This window comes from Mastacembelus armatus, chromosome 6 (genome assembly GCF_900324485.2).
Source record: "Mastacembelus armatus chromosome 6, fMasArm1.2, whole genome shotgun sequence".
Lineage (NCBI taxonomy): Eukaryota > Metazoa > Chordata > Actinopteri > Synbranchiformes > Mastacembelidae > Mastacembelus > Mastacembelus armatus.
In genome coordinates, this window is record NC_046638.1 from 186798 (window position 1) to 209298 (window position 22501).

Consider the following 22501-nt stretch of genomic DNA (forward strand, 5'->3'; position numbering starts at 1 on the left):
AGTGTGAGATCTGAAGTAGACAAATGCAATAACAGGGGCTGTCTGCGACGTTGTTAAGGAAAGGCAATGCAATCTCAAACAGCACAGCGAGCGCACAAAATACTTTGTATTGTGTGTGTGTGTGTGTGTGTGTGTTTATGTACCTTAATAGCTGTGTGCGTGCGTGTAAAGTGCCAGAACATCGGCAAACCCATTGACTTTGAATTGCATTATATTCTCTTTCATTAAAAATCCAATATGGATTCCCAACACAAACCTCAGCGAAGTGATGAATCGGCGTCCCGCGCAAACTGATGGGAGGCATTTATCAGCGGGACTCAGTCATAGATCAACCGAGTTGCAGCACCTCGGACAGGGCTTTTAGAGCACGGCCATTTGTCACCGCCACAGGAGCTAAAATATGACCCATTAGAGGCAGGTACTGAACAGGTCAGCAAGAACGTGGCGCCCAAGCCTTCCTCATGTGACCCTGGAGAGACAACGCCACCATCGCAGAAACAGCTCAGCAAGTACTGGGCTCATTTATTAAGGAGGGTCGGGGGACAGATAGAGCACAAAACCAGAACAAAATAGTCCCAGTGCCACACAGGACAGAGCACAGCGCCTGACGCCTCACATCACTGACGTTACTGCTGTGCTGGGTGAGATAACCAGGCCTGGGTTCATTACAGGCTGTATGGTGCAGGGTATTGTGGGTATTTAGGAGAGCAGCTGCAGAAGAGAAGGAAGATTTCAGACAGGAGCCGTCTAATTGTTTTCATTTTCACTTACTGTGCTGCAGGGTTCAGCTCTGGTTTACCTGAAGCAGCACGTGTCAATGTGTAATGCTCCCAGCTGAACAAAACCAAAATCATAGCTCAAACGGTCAGAAAACAGAGATAAATGCCAACACACAACACCGCAACGTATACTGGTCAGAAAAAAGGCTCCTCCAAGTGAGGAATCGCTCACTACTGAGCGTGCAGACACTATATGTCGCAGCAGATCCAGGGGCAACATCCACACCAACAGGCAAGTTAAATGACCTGATCTCCAGTGATCCTGAAAGCAGGACTTGTCGGGACTCCACACAAACCAACAGAACATTACGAAACCTCGCTCTCACCGCCTGCAGGAGGCAAAGCTCATCATACTCCAGCAGAAATAACCATTAGTGCGAGTTTCTGTTCATCATCTGATAGTCATGAATCACGTGTAAGTTCAATGGAACTGAAAAACATTTTACATTCAGGGTGAGAGTCACGGTTAATCCTCTGAGGAGCATCAACATGCTCAGGAAATGTAATGAATCTCTAAGCTCAGCTGTGTAAAGGTGAATATTTTGGCCTGATGGCGGCGCTACAGTCATTTGGACGGAGAATATTAGGCCGCCACCATCACGGCTGTTATTGCGGTGCAGAACTACAATGAGCATGTGTCTAGCCATGTCAGCGGTTCTGTGAGGTTAGGATTGAACACACAACCAGAGATGGACAAACACAGTTTCTTATTCTCAGCACACATGGTGACATATACATGCATCTTATTATATTTCATTATATATCATCACATACAAAAGCAAAGACTAAATTAATTAGTTCCCACTAGAATCCTTAGGGCTCCACTGAAGGAACAGGTTTTTACACCCAGACCCACAGTCCAGGCGTGGACCAGTTGTCAGAGTCTTTCCATGCCAGGTCGTGTAGCTGGGGTCAGTCCAAGATATTCAGATGCAGATATTCTCAGGTCAATAAGCACAGGGCTCCTCCATCTCAGAGCGACGCTGCTCAACTGATAACGTTAATAAAGACTGTTGGTGTTTGGACTGAGTCCTGCATCCTTCAGCAACAGCCAATCAGAGGTAGGCGTTGTGCGCTGCAGACATGATTAACTCACTGATGGGTTTCCTGCTTGCTTAATAGGTGACAATGAACATTTACAATGAACTCTGCAGTGAAGGATGATCTTCAGCAGGTGGGGAATTAAGCAGCCATTCCTGACCATCACACACACTAATTAGTCATCCATCTTACAGAGGTGGAAAATAACTCTATATAGCTCTGGCATCTCATTTTCTCCCTCAGCTGAAGAACAGTTTTGTAGTAGTTTTAGAAACCTTTGGGAACTTCACATGCTTCTGTCAAAAACCTATTTTCATGGTGATTTCTGGTATTTTAAGACTCGTGTAGGCCTCCATCAGACTACCGTAGGTGAGACTAATTCAGTTATGACCAATATCATCTTTCCTTTCATCCCTTTCCATTGTTGTTGTTGCTCTTCCATCATCCCCTTTCCTTCTTTCCTTACAGCCTATTCCTGCTCATCATCCTCTTACCCTAATTCATTTTTCTATTTTAATTTCCCCTCCTTTATTCATCTTTATTTCTATTTGTGATTCCTTTCCTTTCCTTTCCTGAAAGTGGCATCTGTCAAATGGTTTTATTGCAAATGCTTGTCTGCTGAAAACTTTGCAGTTTTATTTCTTTACTGCTCACGTTGTTTTTACTTACAGACACCAATGCAATTCATCTATTAATAAGTGAGCTCACTTACATTACGCACCAAGCAGGCAGTTAATAGTTATTTCCTTTCTGAATAATAATGTCTGTGGCTAGATTTAGGTTTAGCAGCTGTTTCTAAACTCCACATATTATTAGTCATTCTTTTAATGTACTGTCTGGCAGGGCAGTGGTGCAATTAGAAAGTCCAAATTCAAAGTGCCATTTTCCATGCAGTGTATTAAAACTACTGACTGAGGCATCCTGCAGGGAGGGATTCACACATGCACGAATATTATTTTCTCCTATCAGTCGCTGCCTTTAAGCCCACGACTCAACGAGCAGCAGGATTCAGACCCTGCGGTACTGGACATGCTGTCCTCCTCCACCAGCAGCAGCCAGAGCAGAAACTCGATCACTCCTCTCAGAAAAGCTGCAGTGTGTTTGAGGAATAAAACGAATGTGGTGTCAGAGCGACAGCAACAGACTGCTTTGTGATTCCAGTCGCTGCTGTCAGAGAGGAGAATCAGAAACTCATCAAAGACTGAGGAGCCAGCACGAGTGCTGCAACACACTCCACAGAGACGTGTTGGAAACACAATAAAACCAGAAAACAACAAGGCCAGCTGCTGAGCTTAATGGGCTTCGACTGCACGTTTAGTCCCAGCAGAATTATTTCTCTACTCGTTATATATTACTACATTACCAGTGCTTATCCACTGCTCTTCCCCCATTTCATTTTCTGCTAATAATCCATGAAAACAGCCTAATGATCCTTGCTGAAGTGAGCGAATACCTCTCATTACAACACTTCCACTTTTAAAACGTCCCATTTCTCCGTTACGTGTTAGCAGGTAAAATAAACCGGGCAGGAGAGCAAAACTATTTCTCTCATGAATTATTAGCCTATTTCAAACACTTGGTATTTAGACCAGGCCCGCGGCTTGTTGCTTGGGGTAAGTAAAGGAGAAAAGCCTCACATTTATCTCGCTTTGCTCATGCAGAACCTCCTGGGCGTTAGGCAATTATTCTCCCACTCACCAGCCCATTAGGCTAAAACAACATCGCTGACTTTGGGGGGTCTTAGAGCACGGAGCACTTAGAGTTTTATTATTGTTGCATGATGGAGAGTCACCGATGGCGAGCGCACAACCAACGTCTCCTGAGACACCGAAGCAGATAGCAGTCACTTACAAGACAAGGTTACTTCCAGTAGGGAATCAGGAACCATTCAGGCTGATTAATGACTTCCTGCGATTTATTTTTTGTTTCCCAGGCTCGCGGCGGCTGCTGCCTTTTTAATCTTTCCATAAACTCTGACTCAGGACTTTCTGTTCCACATTCATGCAGGGCCAGTCACACTTTTAGCCACTTTTACGGACTTTGATTTGATTATTCAACCAGATCCATTTTTGAACTGTGACTCGATTGAATTAGTGGATTGAGTTTGTAAAATGTTCTATAAATATTCTGATGTTGTGTTTTTATGTGGAGATCTTGTCAAAGCAGCGCGAGGAGGACCGTCAGCAGGAAGTCTGCACAGCCAAAGCTGGAAGGACCAGGGTAGTCTGTGCAGGTGAGTCTTAACTAATAAGCCCAGTGTAACCAGTTACCTTACTGGCCTTGTGGGTCACAGAGGAGCTGACCACATGTTGACGCTGGTACCTGGTTTGTGAGCTGCGTCTCTGCAGTCACCATGTTGCAAACAAACGGCAGAGTTTGTGCCGGTTCTCAATGTTTTACTGGTAATTTTCTTATATTTATTTCAACATTTGATTCATGTGACTTAATAAAAATGTAAATATGAAGTAGAATTATTTCACTGCAAACAGAAACTCTTAAAATGACCCAAGTCAGTATTTCTTTCCAAAATGATGAATATAAAAGCATGGCAGCCATTTTGCACTACAGAAAGACAAAAAAAAAAAAAAAAAAAAGTCTGAGAAACTAATTATAAAAAAGAATAAGTGCATCATTATATTTATTTTATTAGGGTTAGGGTTATATATTTTATTACAGAAATATAAATGTCATTATCTACACAGCATCACTCATTTGGACGTCTGCTGTATCATAAACTCATTTCTACACAAAGCAAAGCCTGACACAAACAACACACTTGACACACACACGACAAAGGTCTGACAAATATATCTGAGTTCATACCAAAATTAAACTCCACCAGTCACATTACACTCCTGGTCTGGCCTCTGACCTCACACACACCAGAGTTTTAGGTGGATCACAAACGAGCCTGACGCTTCGCTGATCTCTCAGGAAAAACAGATCTCCCATGAAAAGTCCTGCGAGCGTCAGACCACAACTTTCTGAAACTAAAAACCATCCGAGTCCCAGAGGACGTTTTCAACAGGAACACCACAGCACCACTTTGCATCAGACAATCCTGACGTGAGGAGGACGACTTCACAGCTGCTGCTAATGAGCTGCTCCGAGGCCTGGAGGTTGTACCTGTGGATTTGCCTCGGCTGTCTAACCTCTCCTTTCATCTCGCCGCAGGAGGGGCGTGGCCTCACTCTGGGCGAGCGGGCCATGAGTTCCCCCATCCTCCACCAAAGGTTGCTCTATGATTACACATTCTGTAATGAATAATTTACCTTTTCCTAATCACCCGGTAAGCTGCCTCACTTAAACGCTGGCTTCCTCCTAGTGCAGCGATTAGAGCTGGGAGCCAAGGTGATGGGGAAGATTAGAGGAAATTAAGACTGGGCTGCTGTGAGCAGCGTCGTCCTGCCGAATGCCTCCGCTCCGTTAGCTCTGCTCATTACTGCTCAGCCAAATGTCACCACCACGCACAGCTGGTGCCTGACGAACAATTGGAGCCATTATTGGAACAAAAAATTCCACTTAAAAGCTTCAACATCTTTTAGATCTTTAACAAAATAAAGGCAAATAAAAACCTCACAGCTCCAGGAGAATTTCTCAGCTGTCCAGACAGAGATAACAGCTTCCTTTGTGGGGTATTTTGGTCTTTGGAGAGCAGGATCAGCTGCATGTGAGTCAGGGTTGCAGGGCCGTGTAAACATGCACGCAGACATGAAAGCTTTTTAAAAGCACTGACTGGCATTGCTGGTCTGTCTCCACACTGAGGGCACTCAATCTGATGACATTCAGGCTAAATGCCTCCTCGGTGGAGCTGCTCGGTGAGGGGACTCGCCAACAAGAAAACTAAATGAGGAGCTGGCAGGTGGAGGTGGCTGCAGCTGGTGTGTTGCTGCAGGAACAGGTGAGTCTAACAGGTGAACAGTGACACAGTCAATGCACCCACTGTCTTTGTGTGCCTGCCATGAGCACATGCAGTAGCAGGCGGGAGGTTTTATGCACAAGCTGAACAGCAGTGTATTTGAACACAAGTCGTCCTGTGGCTTCAGCAGGGAAATAACATGACACAGGCCTGTGCACACGTGACGCAGCCAGGGAAACCAGCTTCTCTGATATTTCTACCAAACTGGAGGTAAAACCCGCCCAGAAACGATGCCGACAGCCCAGGCACAAACTGTTTGACTTCCTCTCCATGTCCAACACAAACTTCAGCTGCCTCCGTTTCAACACCTGGGAAAGCAGGACTGGATTCGGCGACTGGCCCGGAGCTGTTCTGAGCACAAGAGAGCTCACATGTATCCAGATACAGAGTCTGTAGCACCTGAATGTCCTCCATGTGAAGCCAACAGGAAGTTCAGAAACAGCTCAACCTGCACTTCTATCCACTGTTCCAGACCGGAGGACGCCTCGGCCGCTGTGTGCTCGCCATTCGATTTGTCACCTTATGTAACCAGAGGCCGCGTGATCAATGAGCAGTCTGGACGCTAGTGGATTCTGCCTGCTGCTTAAATGCCACAGGGATCGATGACATAATGACTTGCCTCTGTTCATCTGCTCCACGGTGTACTTGTGGAGGCCGAACAGTCACTTCCTCCTCCCGTTGAGCGGCGTGCACTGTAACCGCAGAGAGCCCACACCCCCGACAGAGAGTCTCCACACTCCCCAGACAGGTGATGCAAACTGAGAGTAGATCCATCAATGTCCCCTTAATGGAGAAAACCTGATGAGAAACCATTCGGCAGACATCGGGCTGGAATGTAAGAGTCGCCATCCTGGGGTGAAAATGACCAGAATTCATCACTGGACATATCTACTCCCCTGCAGCGCCACATCCCCTGCTGTCAATAAACATTTAGAGCTGTGCTCTGAGGATACAGAAAAAGCTCATTTAGACCTGCACACCGTCCAGGAGAGGGCGATTTATCTCAGCGCTGAGTTAGCGTAGCGCTCCGAGACAGAAACAACAAGCAGAGAGGACATGGAGCTGTAAACTGAGCCGTTTGGCAGCATCTGATCCACACAGGAGACCTCTCAACCTCTTCAAGGGCTTGTGTGTTTGGTAATTAACTTTACGGATGTAACACAGACTTAGTGGCGTCTCTACACCTCTGAGAAACATTTGGTGCAGATTTCGGAGGACTGGACATTGACCTTGGCTGTTTATTGCAGAGTTTTTAACCAAGTGCAAATGTGCAACATGGTTTATGGTTCATTTTAGGATCACAGCAGCTGTTGCTAAGTCCTGATCGATCGTAAATGGTTGTAATATCAAAGTGCCGTCAGCTGGAATGTGATGTTAACTACATATTTGTCTCAGTCTTTTTCTGTTGGTTGTTTGCTTTTTTTTATGCATCCACATAAAGTCAGTTGGGTTCCAACGAAGGAAAGGAACTACCACGCAGTGTGTGTGTGTGTGTTTATCTCAGTGGGACCTGAAGGTGATGATTGGCTGCCTGTCTGAATCCACAAATATTCCTAACATTACCTGGTTTTTCATAGTTTTGACTTCATTTCACTTGTGTCTATTTTGTTTCAGCGTCCTGCTTTATTGCACCTTATTGTGGGACCTGGCACTTCTCTATATAATGTTGACATGGAAAGTTAAACCTAAACACTGATTTTGTTGTTGTAGTTAAGGTCCAGTGCTCATCACCTGCAGGATATGAGCGATGGACTGAAATATTAAGTAGCCATATTGAAAGGTGGAGCTGGCCCCTGAGGAGCAGGATGGAGGAGACAGCACAAAAGGCAGTGGAAGCGAAAGAGGCGATGGGTCAGAGAGCAGCTCGTTCCTCGCAGAGGAATAAAAACGAGTTTGACATAAATCGCTGCTGGTTGAAGGGCCGACACCGGCCGGCCCCTCCAGATGGCCACAGCACCCTCACAAATCGGCTTCCACCCAATAGCACAACACTCACTGCTTTGTCGAGGTTCCAAAATTTCTGGTGCGTTTTGAGTGAAGGCAAATTTGAAAGTGCACAGAAAAAGCCCCCGGGCAGGTGGGAGCCATCACCTGCAGCGCAGAAAGATTCTGACAAGCTACTGAAAGATTTATCTGCATGACGTTACCATGTGGAGCAGACGTCTGCAATGCACCGCATTAATAATGAACATGCTGCACCTTCATTTAAAGCAAACTTTCTGTACTAAACGTTTACCAGCAATCAGTTTCTCTGCACCAAACCCTGAGTACAGTCACCATGGCCTCGTCAATGACTTCAGCTGAAAACATACAACTTGATCTGTAGCAGCGTCTGTCTTCTCTTACATCATAGCCATCACGGGAGTTTTTACCTTCGCCCAGTCTCACATGCATAAATGCATGTTGTATCTTTATTAGCCTGAAACTTCATTTTCCATTGTATACTCCTTCATATTGCTGCTCAGATGGACATGACTACTTTTTGTCTCTGGTGTCTCTGGGGGAAATCAGCCCAGGTAGGCTGCCAGTTTGGAAACAGCTACAGGATTTTATTTACTGCAAACATCCTTAATGTGGACTGAGCAACTTGTTTCTGTTCTTTAAGCTTCGAAAGAGGCGCACTGGCCCTGAAACATCAGCACGTGGAGTAGACTCCTATGTCTGCAGCCTTTTTGTGAGTATTTTAGATCATTGATTGGCTACAGGTGCTAAGACGTTGACGATGTCTGCTAGAAGACCTCAGAACATAAAAAAGAACTTTTCCAGTTTCCACCATGATTAATATTCTCATCATCACCATCACCTGTGTCTGTGCTCAGTCGGCTGCATGAGGAAATTAAGAAAGGAACAATCAATTATTGGCTGAGCGTGATTGACAGATGGCACAGGCATGAAATCAATGTTATTAATACTTTCACACTGAGAATAACGAACAGGAGCAGCAGCTCGGCCGACAACGTGTGTTGTTTAGTTGCACACGCTGCTCTCCACCTTCTGATGGAGCACACAAATGTGTGGGTGGAGGGCCGTTGATTTCCAAGGGCATTTCAGCGCCCCAACAGTGCAGGATCAGGAACATCAGATGATCATAACAATTAAGTGTGCCGATCGATAGTCCCCTGGCGTCGGCGCAGCGCCGACGGTCGTGCTGCGGTTGCTGAGGTGAAAACACAAATAGGCCAGTGGAGAGGAAACACCAGAAAAGCAAAGTTGTTTCTCTTGGAAATCTGACCGAAAGGACAAAATACAGGTTTGTTTCAGTGACTCAGGCTTCAGTTACTGAGGCTTCTGACAGTCCAGTGTGCAGCAAGACCCGTGGAGTGAGTGTTTCAACACAAAGCCCTGGATTATTTACAGGCAGGAGGTCAAAGTGCTCAGTCCAGGGATTAACAGCCATTAGCTGGATGTGGAAGAGAAATATCACCTGCATACATCCCGGGAAACAAGCTTCACCTCAGGGCACAAACACAGCATGAAAAGACAATAAGCGCCTGAAGCTGCACTTTATGTTTCTGCCTCATCCCCGTCAGTGAGCAGCTTTTCGCACAAACTATGCACCTCGACGTGTGGACAAGAGATAAAACAGTTTCACTGGAGTCAGAACATCTCAAACTTTGCTGAGCCACCTATCCACCACAGCCGCCTAACGTGCACTGTCTCACCGTGCACGCTGTTCACGCCACAGCCCATGCAGGAAATTAGTGTAAATAAAACTACACATTCATTAAAGCTAAATAACAAACGATGATTTGTTCCTGCCTTATTTTCATACATTTACAGAAGTTTGTCCTGATATTGCACCTGCTCTGTTAAACATCTGTGACTGTGAGCCAGGTCAAACAATATCGACTGGGTTAAGGGAAAGAGAAGGTGAAATTGATAAATGTCTTTAATCACAGTTTCAGGAGTCACATTCTCACAGTTTGAGTTTATATAATATAGATTTTAACCAGTTTTCATGTGAGAATTGATCATATGGAGAATGTCCAGCTGTGACTTCATCAGCATGTAGTGAGGCAAAATATCAGATCAGGTTTTCTATCCCTTCATCCTCCTGAAAATCCTGTATTTCCTCATACTGGCATAAATCCATTGTTGGTTTAGGTCTTTTTGTGGAATTACTGATAAGGTTGAAAAATAAAATAATATCCTTTTAAGTGATCAGGTGAAAAGAAGAGGCAGCTGATTAATGGTTCCTCTCGTTCAGTTTCTACAGGACATTGAAAATCAGTTCAAACATCTTTGTTCAGACTTAAAAAAAATCCTCAACCTTGTTCTCTCCGTAAAAATCAGCTAATGGCGATTCCCTCCAGAGAGGACTGTCTGATCAGAGGAAGCATCCTCGTCAGACAATGTGCCTGCCTCCAACTGCTGCTATGTTGTTTCCATCAGACTGGCCTGACTCACTTTAAGGAGAAACGACCACTTTACTGTCTCTGTGGCCATATGTTCCTCTGTGCTGCTGATTACTGGTCCAACCAGATATTTTCTGTAGCTCTAAACAGCAGTAAACACTAAATTTTGACATTTTCTGAGAGATTTTTCAAATCAGAGAGTGCGCACTTCTGTCTGCAGCCACCACCGTTCATCATAAGAGAAAGAAATCCATCAGTGTCTACACCACAGGAGCAGGAACCAGCACAATCAATGCTGCAGGCAGACAGGTCTCAGTTCCCGTCCCACACTTGGAGAAACTACAAGGTATTGTGGGAAATGTAGGAAATCATTGAGGGGATTTACCAGAAGTAGATGCACCCTCCTGGAACAGTCCAACCCGAGGGGACGATCGCAGGTTAGAGACATGAAGCACACTCTCTGTCATGCCCCGTCACAGTTAGAAAGCAGTTTTAATCAGGCAGAATAGGTCCCACTCGTCTCTACCAGGGGCGACAGCTTATTTATTCAGAGACTGACCGGCCTGAGCACGTTACATGGCAGAGCTGTGAATTCATAAATGGCAAACAGGCTCTAACTGTCAACCCTGGCATCCGAAGGGGAGTCGGGCGTTTAGCCTCAGTTATCCACACTTCTCAGAAGAACAAGAGCAGAGACGGGAAAGACAGAGTCGGTTGGCTGTGAATCCGTGGAAGCCTCCTGGGAGCTTCACTGGGAGATTTGTGGCCTAGTTTGAGACGTTGTTTAATCACAGCAGCACAGAGAACAGGTTCTGCTCCCTGTGGGAAACCAGCCGCCACAGTGTCAGCGCACACTCGCATTTATCTCCATGAAAACGTCACACACACTGGGATGTTGGCACACCATCACCATATAAGATGCATCAGTCACACTCTGGCTCATTGCGCCAAGTATTTCTGTGAGCAAAGTAACTTCTGCCTGGATTATGTTCATGTGACGTTCAAATGTTTCGGTACCACTGGGAAGGTGGAAAGACAAAGCACAGGTGAGGCTCAGGCATCGACAGCACAAAAGCCTTTTCAGTTCGTACTGCAAACACAGATGCTTCCTAAACAGCGTGGATGTAGACCTGACAGTGGTCTTTCACACACTGGTTCCAGTAAATGCTGTTGATAAAAAGCATCTGGGAGACGACGGCTCTCTCCAAACATATAAACTGTCGTCAGCGACTGAGCATTACAGCAGCTGGCAGCAACTTTACAGCTCAGCTTGACATTCAGGAACAGGGTGATGCCGTGAGACGCAGCTCTGAACAGAAAGCAGCTCAGCTGGTCTGCTCTGGGTCAACAGACTTCAAACCCGCTTTGTTTAAAACCAACATCTGTTCTCAGACCTAGTGACAGAAAACTACACCTCCCTGAATCTCTGCAGGGTGTTTTAGACTGGGCTCAGCAGAGAGCTGATGGCGTACTGACCCAAGAGTTCGTGCTGGTTCTGTATTCGGACGCCTCCAGCTCCAACAGCAGCCTCCTCTCCTCTCGAGGCTCTGAACAACACTGATGACTGGTTTCCCATTTTAAAGGAATTATTCAGGACTTTTAAATACACACATTTGCAATGCATCTCTTTTTGGCTGTGGGTGAGGCGCAGGTGGCGACGGTTTGGTGTGAAGGTGCCAGCTGGGCTGAACACGAGATTCCCGGAAACAGGACAGAACACAAGCGAGGATGCCGTGATGACTAGTCTGAACTAAAAGTCGATCAGAGGCCAGGGGCCACACCCCATGACCCCTGCTGACCCTTCGGCACAGAGGTCCCATGACCAGCATGCACATTAAACCACGTCGCTCACGGATCAGTACGCATCAGTGTGTCAACGACCAATTATTGGTCTGGTACTACCTGCACCACTGATGCAGCAGAGACAGACATAAATATAGAAAACAGTAACAGTCACAAGGTACAAAAATCCTGATAATATACAAACTACCAGCAGGGACTTGGAGGTCTGGACTATGTGGACCATAAGTCTGCCGCAGTCTCAGAAAGACAGAACATGACCATCATTATAGTGTTATCATGCTAACATTCACAGTAAACTGAGCTGGGCTTGTACAGGGCGTCAGCAGGCAGAGGAACAGCTCGGACTCGGAGAATACATCCATAAATGATAAAGTGCTTCAAGTCTGTTTCCCTGCGTTTTACTCCTTTAAACACAGTGACTGACGAGTGGCCCCTGGGTGCTACCGAAACACAGATAACCCACACTCAGTGCTGCACCTGAATGCATCCCCACACACAGAGCTGCTGCTCTGTGGTGTTGAGATAAAACACTACAGGGACACGAGCGCAGGAGGACTCTGGTGCTGAAAGCAAAGAAGTATCTGCGAAGGGGGAGAGGAAGAGGAGCACCAGGAATGATGAAGCAGAGAAGAGGAGGAGCAGAAGCACTCTGCTTCTCCTTCACTGATGATTTCTCTCTGGGTTTAATTACCGGCCAGCACGGCGCCGTACACACACGGGCCTGCAGAGTCCGCACGGCTGCAGCTTCTCTCCATCAGATGTTTCCAAAAAACTCTGGCAGGAAATGAAAGGCTCCGTTTTCAGGAGAGATGCAGTGAAAATCAGACACTGCAACAACAAAAATAATAATCCACACGAACAGGTAAAAGCTGCAGATCAGATCAGAACCAAACAGCCTCCATTTGACACCAAATACTTGTTTCGTTCAACTTTAACTGGATTTAATTTAAAAAGTGCGATTCAGAAACACTGACGGCGACAGGAATAGACATTTAACAGAACAGCAGCAGCAGCAACACAAAGAGCAGAGCCGAAGCACAAATCCATCAGCTTTCAGAGAACAGATGAAACTTTATTGATCCCTGTGGGGAAATTGTGCCTGTGCTGCAACAACAACAGAGAGAAGGGATAAGAAAAGCGGCGGCGAACATTACTGCTACTGACAATCCCACACAAAAGAGAGGCCAAACAAGGCTGTGACAAACACACATCTCAGGGTTTTACATGAACAGCATTTTGCAAAACACCTGTAGAAAGGCACAGGGTCATAAAACTGAAGCTAACTACGAATCCCAAGGTGCACTTTGGACAGAAGCAGCTAAAATGCAGCTAAAGATTGAACTGATGAAACCACCTGCAGCTTAAGTTAGATAAATTCAGAAGCTTCTTCTTAACTACAGCTCTGACTTTTCCCAACAGCAGCTGCTGAGGCTGATGGGTATTGTAGTATTTAGAACTTTTCTTTAATTGATGCCCTCAACTTAAACTGCAGGTTTCTGTTAGAACCAACAGGAACAATCCCCTGTTCAACACACAATCATTTAATCCATCTTCACGTGTCAACCAGTATTTTGTACCAATGACTGATGAACCTTTTAAATCGATTCCGCTCAGTTATTTCAGAATTCCCAAACTGAAGCACACCAGAGGAATAACTGATGAAGACCCTCTAACAGAAAGGAAGCACTGATTTGAACCCGCACCCTGACCTTTCACTAGACCACTCTCTAACCATGTGCTTATAATGACCATGAGAGAGAAGGTCCGACCACCTGCTGCTGTGACGCTGATACGGGATGAGCAGCCTGGTCACTATGGCAGAAAAGAGAAAAATCCCAGGGGATTATTTCTCATGTAACAAAGAACGAGATGAAAAACAAGCAGTGACGAAGGCCTGGACCAGACATGAACACGGAGACGTGGGCAGCACAATAGAGCAGCCTTGGACACCGCCGTTGCCGTGGCAACCGCTTGCAACGAGAACCTCACAAAAAACACATGCACACACATGCTACCGTTAAACAACATGCACTTACTGACACTCACACAGACTGACCCACAATGCTTTGCTGAACGATGCCTGGGTTTCCACTGCTGTGCATCAATAAAAATGACTCCTGTCACGTCAATGGCCACTCACTCAGACACAAACGTTGGGTTGTTCGACCTGGACTCTCCTCCTGCCGCGATTTGTCCTGCACAGATCAAATCAGCTGAAACTCGCTGCTGTTCTGACCCTTTCAAAGACAATTAAACCCATGAGTTAGGCTGAGTACCACTGATGCCGTGTGCTGGAAAAACCCAGTTTTCGGCTGATTCAATGAGGGGCCACAAACAGACGGTTTCATTTTAAGGGGCCAACAGGTTCAGAACCACCAGAATCACCACTTCACATTAAATCCTGGATTTAATGACTGTGCCTACAGACACGTGTCCTGAAAAACAACATCTACATGTCAACACATCTAATGTTTGCTATAAACCCACTTCCTCTTGGGCCATGTGTGAGAGGGTGGTTTCAGGTGGGTCTGGGCTTGGTACCCAGTAATGAATGAGGTCTGTTTGGTTCTGGCTGGACCTGCATTCAGATGAGCTGCAGGACAATGGCGAGCGAGCTCAGTCCCAGAGAGACCACGCAGCCACTGGAATTCCTGCCCAATTAGAGTGGACTAATTACCTGCACAGACATGGAGCATCACTAACTGTTTGCAGTACTTAGAAAACACCAATAACAGCCAATGTGACAAGGCCATTACTTCAGATTTATATCCAACAATTACCATATGTGTGATGTGGGCTGAAAGGAAGGAGAAACAATCCTGCACAGCTGGGCTGGATGCTGAGCTGTTGCCATGGCAGCACAAGATAAATGATGGGCACTATTAATGCACTATAAAGCCAAAAACCACAATAATAAGATGATGAATACGAGCCCTTAAATGAGCGGGGAGTCTTAATGAGTGTTATTATAGCAGAGAAAACAGTCTGAATGAAGCTGAGTTGCTCTGTTAATCTGGGAATCTTAATGAACATGTAAATGTCAAATTGGGTCTCTGCTGATATCTGATGGGTGCACTCACAGGTCAGATCAGTGATCAATAAACAAAGAGGGTCCAGGCAGCCATCATCACATTCCCCCTCCTCCTAAACGCCATTTTATCGATCCCAGCTTCTGCGAAGTGTTCTGCCATATGACCTCACTGCTTGACTCCCACACAAATGTTCAGTTTGCAATGTTAGTGGGCAACGCAGCTCAAAGCGTTTCACTGTGCATCCATCACCTTGGCTTAACTGTATGTAGAAGAATGAAGATGTGGAGGCTGTTTGGACCAACAGTAAACTGCAGGGAAAAATCTGTTAATGGCGTCTGTGCCACAGGTCACTCAGTGTTTACCTGAGCTCAGCCCCAGTGCTTTGGGTCTGAAACTGTAACTTTAGAGCTGCTCGAAACTTTTCACCGATACACAGAGTTTGCAGGCGTGGATTAAAAATAGGTCCGGTCATGATAATAACTGTAAAGTTTACATTTGATACAGAATCAAACAGGTAGAATGGATGAATGAATACTTTTGAAGATAAACTTTATTCATCCCCAAAAGGAAATCCAGGTAGTCTTGTGGTTAATCAGTCAGTCAGTAGTGAAAGCAGTCAGTTGTCATCTGCCATTGGCTAAGGTGCTGTAGAGCCTGATGGCAGTGGGGATGAAGGATCTCCTGTATGGTTCAGTCGTGCAGCTCAGTGAGGTGAGTCGTCCACTGCAGCTGCTTCTCTGCTCCATCAGGATGTTGTGAAGGGTATGGTCAGTGTGTTCCAGGATGGTCTCTACCTTTGTCTGTGAGCATCTCTCCACCACAGCTTCCAGTGAGTCCAGCCTCATTCCAGCCACTGAACCAGCTTTTTGCACCGGTTTGTCCAGCTGCCTTGCATCCTTCTGGTTTATGTCCTCTGGGATGCAGGAATGTGCCCAGTTTCTAAGGCCAAAGGCAGGACCCCAACGCTGGACCTCTGGGCTCCGGACAGGTTCAGAGTGATGTGGATAATATTTTGCTCGACATGTTCAGTCTTGGTTTCTGTTGCAAATAGCTAAGCCTTAACAGCTCAGTTGAAGCTAAGAGGGTTGTGATTTACACATTAAAAGCCTTCTACAAATCTATAAAGCAACAACAGGTAGCTCTCCCTTCCTGAAGTCTTGCCTGTATAATTGTGGACAGAGAATATATATATAATTAATACAAGCTTGGTTCCTGCAAGACCCACTTTGTTCATCTGCCACTAGACCCTACGACTCCCTATAATCTTTGGGTCTCTCATTAAGAATATCTGAGGATAATTTATAAACACAGCTCACAGTTGGCTAGAAATGGTTTCCTTTACTAGGTGGGAAAATGGAAAAAATAATTACTTATTGTTGCTTTATACTTTCACAGAAAGAACAAGGAAGTGGGAAACTTGAAGGCAACGTCATGCATTTAAAGCCAATTCAAAACCTGCTGTTGCTGCATAGCAGCCACTGTCTGTGCAGACCTGCCAACCTCAGCTTCATATGGAGCTACAGCCTGAGACGCCAGTGGCCTCACTGCTGCACGAACATACTGATGCTGAACAATCAGCTTGTCTAGACTGTGCCCACTACAGTCATCCCAACTTCATCTGTGCTGTTCCTCAAATGAAGCAGTTTCTGACTGGTACCGTCATCATCAGAGCTAAATGCTCCCTGTCAGCTACCGCTCAGGATCGACCAATCGAGTGAAGTCACAGTGGGGAGCAAAAGAAGAAAACTCTGTCCATATGCATGAAAAAAAAAAACCCTTATGCATATTCATACATAGCTACAAATGCACAGGCAGTGTAAAAAGTAGGATGATTAAAGCCCAGAAAGAAACAAGATCAGCAGAATTGGCTGATGTTAAAATGACTCTCAGACATGACAGGAATCTGTGTCTGCAGCAGCGATTCTGATTTGAGAGAAAGCTCCATGTGTGACGAAGCTGTTTCTACATCACTATTCTTAGCAAACTTTCAGAAACACTTTCACTTCATCTTCAGAGATTTCAGAACAGATGCACTTTCAGAAACAGCACAACATGACAGGCAGCTGAGGACTGGATTATTTTTAGAAGACCTCTGACCTCATCCTGCTTCAGCGCCAGCAGAAGCTGGTTAATGAACAGACGCCATGACGAGCAGCATGCGACAGGACCACTCTCCGCATCTCGCCAGCAGATCCATCAATTCTTGGGCACTTTATGAAATATTTCCACATGTGAACCATCAGATCTGCACGTCGAGGTTCTTTCATCCCAACTTCTGAGGCAGACGGCACGCTTATGAAGGTGATGCATGTTAATTTATGGCGTCTCTCCCGAGCAGCAATCATCCTCCAGCACAGACACCAAAGTCACATATAATGTTTAATGCAAAAGGCCCTGAATTCAGCGGTGACGCCCGACTCTTTCATTCCCTTCCCATCAGCCTGCAGCGTCTGCTGCCAGCAGGCCGAGCTGCTCCTCAGCAGCATAATAGTTTCTGGAGAGCATTGAAAGGAAATGGAGTTTGACTCTCACACGTGGCCAATCCCCAGCCTTGTTAGCATAAGCAACTTGCAAGACGAAAGGAGAAAACTGGTTAATGAAAGAAAAACTGTGCTGTCCTGCAGGATTACAGTGAGTTCACAGGAAGGTATGCAGAAAAAGTCAGGGATTAACGTAGTTTTACAGATGAAAGTCCACATTTACACCTGCAGCTGCCCTCAGAGCGACACACCTGCTTCAATACGGAGCTATGAGAGAGGACGTATGGGCCAGGATTATCCATGTACTGCAGAGCATTGCAGACTCGCACATTATTTTTCCATGTCCAAATTTAAAGCTTCATTTCTGTAACATGGGAATATTTTACATATTGTGTTATTAACCATTTTCACTGCTGCTTCACAGCTCAGATGGCTTTTATTACATTAGCATGAATGAATTTGCCCTGGTGTTTCTCTGCTGCAGTGGCAGAAATGCTGAGATGCTGCAGGTCTCAAGTTTGACTTTATCTTGAAAAAATCTGTTGTTTTCACTTCTGTCAAAACTGCATCTGTGTTTCTCCTGTTTCCCTCTGGGCATCAGCAGGTCTGTTATAAGAGTGAGAGCTGAAATAATTCAGGATAAATAAATATTTTATGTGGCGCATATTTCTCTCAGAATACAGGGCAATTATTGCGACCTTCTGCAGGTTGTTGATACTTGATTAAAAATCCACAAAGGTGGAGGTTCTAATTTTATACCTTCAAGGTCAGAAATCCAATGAAATGTTCATATGAACTTTTTTGTCTTTTTATAAGCAGCAGATTTTCAACTGAAAAAATTATTCTGATGACACTGAAAAGAGCTCAAAACATCTGGATTTATTTGTACTAAGCAGATGTTAGTAAGTATATGGGCCGTGATAAACGCAGGAAAACTACCAATAAACCAACAGAATCACAATTTCTGTGTTGAGTAAATGAGTAAAAGTTCATTATTTTTATCTGCAAAACGTACATGGGACATGTTTCACATCACTGCTTTAGTTTAACTGAAGCACTAGAATGTAAACCAGCATTTTAGTGCTGTAATGTGCAGAGAGAGCTGCTACAGTTCTAAGTGCATTTTATTCTCTAAAATGATCGTACTGTATGGAACATAATAAATGGAGCGGAGTTCATGTTGATCTGCACTCTTTTAAAATTTAATCGCCTAGAGAAAACAAATTTTAATGATCGTATTATTTCATGTCTTTAATTCTAATTTTGCAACACGAGTTGCATGTTAAAAGAAGACTTGGCTGATTACTGTTGGACTAGTGAAAGGGATTTTTAAAATAACTGGTTAAATAAGGATAATAAACAAAAATCCTTTTAAAAGACCCAATATGAAATAAAAACATGACAGCAGTGTTAAAAGATCCACTTTGGTTGGATTAATGCCTCTGGAGGAGGTGAGGTGATTTTATCATTACCTGCTCTGATTTAGTCCCATATGGAGGGTATGTGGGTCTTTTTAAGCCCAGTAATAATTAGACACAGTTGGTTGCAGGAACCAGCTGCTCCTGCTGCCAGTTAAATCCAGTCCAGGTCTCTGAGCTGCTCGTCTCCATTTTATAGAATCAGCTCAGTGTGAAAATGGTGGAAGTCAAACTTTTTACTGATCACACAGAAACATGTTAACACAAACACAAGGTCCATTTGGGAAGAAATGCTATGACAGAAGCAACAAAAGCCCTCAGGAATGGAGACCCTGTAAAACACATCACTGTACTGCTGAAATGTCAAGTACAAGTCGGTTTTCATCTGGAGGGACATCTCTGCTATGTCTATACTGATGGTTTACATCAGTGGTTCCCACAGCGGTGGATGGGGAACTAACCCTAACGCTTCCACAGAGGATGAGGCTTCACCAACTCAAAGCACATGGTCTCACCTAACAATGTTCATGCCTATCACAGACCAGGTTCATCATAGTAATTAATCAATATTCAATCATATTTAGACGCACTTATCAATAGTACAAATAATTTGTATTTAATAAGGTAATGAACTGCACATAAATGCTACAGTGACGTATTCTCACTCTGTTTGCAGCTTATCATCACAGAAATGTTTTCTTCATTTCAGAAGAATTCAACTGGACCTTGTCATCTCTTATCCAAAGTAGCAGCAAATTCATCGTAACCTCAGCGTCGCATCTGCTGCCCCAGCACAGGGCGAGAAAACCTGCCGCCCTCATGTGTCAATATCCCAACATGGATAATGGGACGTTTTATTGGCCCACAAGCCCTGATTCATGGCTTTTAATGAGGAGAGATCCTGGCAATAAATCGAGGGATAATTATGTAATGGGACATGATTAGCAAGTAATGCACTGTCACTGTCATCCAGCTGCCCTCCTTTCACAGCTGGGACATCATGAGGAAGATTAAGAAGAAGTAATGAACCTAAAATATAAAAGGCCTCTCTCCAGGCTTACAGTAAGCAGATTTAAAGAGGCTGGGGTCCTGAGTGATTTGTTAACCACTTGTTTACTCACAGTTCCGCAGCCTGGAACTGATGTGATAAAAGACTAATATCATATTTGATGCCTGACATCAACATTCACTCACAGGCCAACATAAATAGTCCTGGCTAACATCTACCCTTCTGATTTTCATGCAGTACAAAAAACACAGTGGCTGCTCCAGTGTTATCATGCAATTCAGTGGGCCTTATCATGCCCATGATGTTAACGTTCACATGGACAGGAGGTCAGGATGGGTGATGAGACAATCTTTCCCTAAACCTCATCTGCAACCTGTGCAGTCTGTGGTGGAACGTAACTAAGTACCCCATCTTTACCCAGAGCCCGACCGCAACTTTACCCTGAGCCCGACCCCAACTTTACCCTGAGCCCGACCCCAACTTTACCCTGAGCCCGACCGCAACTTTACCCTGAGCCCGACCCCAACTTTACCCTGAGCCCGACCCCAACTTTACCCTGAGCCCGACCCCAACTTTACCCTGAGCCAAACCCCAACTTTACCCTGAGCCCGACCCCAACTTTACCCTGAGCCAAACCCCAACTTTACCCTGAGCCCGACCCCAACTTTACCCTGAGCCCGACCCCAACTTTACCCTGAGCCCGACCCCAACTTTACCCTGAGCCCGACCGCAACTTTACCCTGAGCCCGACCGCAACTTTACCCTGAGCCCGACCGCAACTTTACCCAGAGCCCGACCGCAACTTTACCCAGAGCCCGACCGCAACTTTACCCTGAGCCCGACCCCAACTTTACCCTGAGCCCGACCCCAACTTTACCCTGAGCCCGACCCCAACTTTACCCTGAGCCCGACCGCAACTTTACCCTGAGCCCGACCGCAACTTTACCCTGAGCCAAACCCCAACTTTACCCTGAGCCCGACCCCAACTTTACCCAAAACTCGACCCCAACTTTACCCTGAGCCCGACCACCAACTTTACCCTGAGCCCGACCCCAACTTTACCCTGAGCCCGACCACCAAGTTTACCCAAACTTTATGGCACATCTGCCACACTCTGAGTCTACAGGTCACATTGAAAACCCAGGACCACTGGGTTTAACTGGTTCAGTCAGTGCAACCAGTGAGGCTCGGGTGAGTCAAATCACATTAGATGCTGCAGAGTTCATGGCATGGGTTGGGTTGTTTTCATAAAAATCTGGTTAATATCAGTAAAATCAAGAGGTAAATCAGATATTTCCCATTAAAACAACGTTTTGTTGTTTTGCTGATTTGTGATTGGCTGAACCAAGCCATCATCTCATGCTGGTCTGCCCTTTAAGAAGACCCAAGCGGGGGTCTGCACCCAGGTATGGGCAAGGACGGATCATGTTTTTGAACAGTAATTAAGTTCCCTGACATTTACTGACAGACAGGTATCAGAGAAAGAGATGCAGTTTCAGCCTTGTGTACTTTATTAGCTTCCATGTTTTCCACCTGCCTGCTTCCAGCCCTCCCAGAGAGAAACCTTTCTCAAATCCTTTCACATCAAAACAGTTTGTCTGCCCCACCTGCCCAGGCCACTGCTAATAACGGCTTCAAATTGAACGTCCCAAGCATCAAATGTGGTGCGTGCCTAAAATGGCTGCATACTAATACTCCTCTATCTACTCATTAGCCTGGCAAATGCAGTAGGAGGCCTAATTTCACACCAACATTTAATGATATTCCCACATTAAAAGAGCCTCTCCAGGCTTTTGACATGGAGGAGCAGACAGCAGATACACCTGTGAAGGAGGAAATAAAAGCAGCTGCAGAAAGATGAGACGAATCACACGCTGATCAAACACGGCCAGCCAGCGACACTTTGACTTTGAGACCGAAAGCCCTAACCCATAACCCAGTAGAAACAGCCTAGAAACAGAACCACACTGACACCAAGAGCAGCTCAGTGCAGTGAGGACACCCCCCACCTGTCACTTCCTATCTCAGTCACCTTAACTGTACAGTCTTCCACATGGCCTCAGCCTCCATCGTGTCATTTCATTACTGTCTGAGCATCACATCAATCTTCAATCTTCAGTGTTCATTTATAGAAGCAAAACAGAAAATAGAAAAGGTACATTCTCAAAGATCAGGCGGACAGATACGAGTATGTCCCATAAACTGACAAAACAAGAATAAATGATATATCTACATTACGCAAAATCACCCAGTTAAAGTGCACTACTCTTATCTTGTGGAGCTTTTCATCATTTTGATATAATCAGGTGAACAAAGCCGTCCTGTACTAACAGACAATAATGAAGTGCTGTTGTCTCCATTGTCCCCATGGCTGTAATATCCAGCGTGTTGTATGAATAAATATATTTTCCACATGGTACGAGACTTACAGCTGAGAGATATCTGGCAGCTAGATAAGATGTAATTCCAGTAAGAAATGGCATCTAGCGACAGCAAAACCTTCAGCCCAATACATGTGGGAAATCTAAAATTCAAATAAAATGAAATGATGCCCAACTGGTCTCAGGTGATCCAGTGTGGATGAGCTACAATCCGATCAGGTTCTAAAACAGCAACGTCTGTTCAGTTCTAGTAGGTGAAGAAAGACATTTATTTTGATAGTGAG

At 45.2% G+C, this 22501-nt stretch overlaps 1 protein-coding gene across 6 annotated transcripts in view; it reads right to left on the minus strand.

Moving 5' to 3' along the window:
- immp2l (inner mitochondrial membrane peptidase subunit 2) overlaps positions 1-22501 on the minus strand; it is an 80002-nt gene that overhangs the window by 25838 nt on the left and 31663 nt on the right. The gene's annotated exons all lie outside the window — the stretch shown is intronic.